The sequence below is a fragment of the Ursus americanus genome, chromosome 21, assembly GCF_024610735.1.
Source record: "Ursus americanus isolate L20-20 chromosome 21, mUrsAme1.1.p, whole genome shotgun sequence".
Taxonomy (NCBI): domain Eukaryota; kingdom Metazoa; phylum Chordata; class Mammalia; order Carnivora; family Ursidae; genus Ursus; species Ursus americanus.
The window spans coordinates 50,537,421-50,538,304 of NC_142147.1; the positions used below are offsets into that span (position 1 = coordinate 50,537,421).

The 884-nt window shown below is 39.7% G+C and overlaps 1 pseudogene; it reads left to right on the top strand.

Annotated features, from left to right (window-relative positions):
* The first annotated feature begins 368 nt into the window (after positions 1-368).
* Positions 369-674, top strand: LOC123776232 (U6 snRNA-associated Sm-like protein LSm3 pseudogene; annotated as a pseudogene).
* The last annotated feature ends 210 nt before the right edge of the window (positions 675-884 follow it).

The window sequence follows — 884 nt, forward strand, 5'->3', positions numbered from 1 at the left end:
AAAAAGGAAAGAATGCTGCTTTCACCATTCTGTTCTTTTTTTTTTTTTTTTTTAAGATTTTATTTATTTATTTGACAGAGATAGAGACAGCCAGTGAGAGAGGGAACACAAGCAGGGGGAGTGGGAGAGGAAGAAGCAGGCTCATAGCGGAGGAGCCTGATGTGGGGCTCGATCCCATAATGCCAGGATCACGCCCTGAGCCGAAGGCAGACGCTTAACCGCTGTGCCACCCAGGCGCCCCTCACCATTCTGTTATATTCATTCTTTTCACAATTCTAGTCAACATAGTACTGGAAGTTCTGGCCAGAGCAATTAGGTAAGAAAAAGAAATAAAATGCATCCAAGGGAAAGGGCACAGGGTTTGAAACATGGCAGACGATGTGGACCAGCAACAAACTACCAACACTGTAGAAGAGCCCCTGGATCTTATTAGGCTCAGCCTGGATGAGTGAACTTATGTGGAAATGAGAAATGACAGAGAGCTTTGAGGAAGATTACATGCCAATGATCAGCATTTAAATATGATATTGGGAGATGTGGAAGAAAACTGTGACTACCATAGACATTGTTGAGGAAACATACAAAGAGATATATAAATGAAGAAAATGGAATATTCTGATGCTCTCTGGAGAGATGGTGTTGTACTAGTTGCCCCTCCATTAAGAACTGGCTGAAACAAAGAATTTATCATGTATGGAATATAGGAGAGTCCGTATGATTGCCTCTTTAAATGTAGAAGACATTCAAAAGGGAAACCTGTGTAAATTTTGATATTAAGAAATGACCAAGTATTCTTCCAGTCCTGAAATGAATTGATTTGCAGATAACTCAAAAATTCTTAAGCTATAGGGCATTTTTATTTTTCCCAATCCTTTCAATAAATA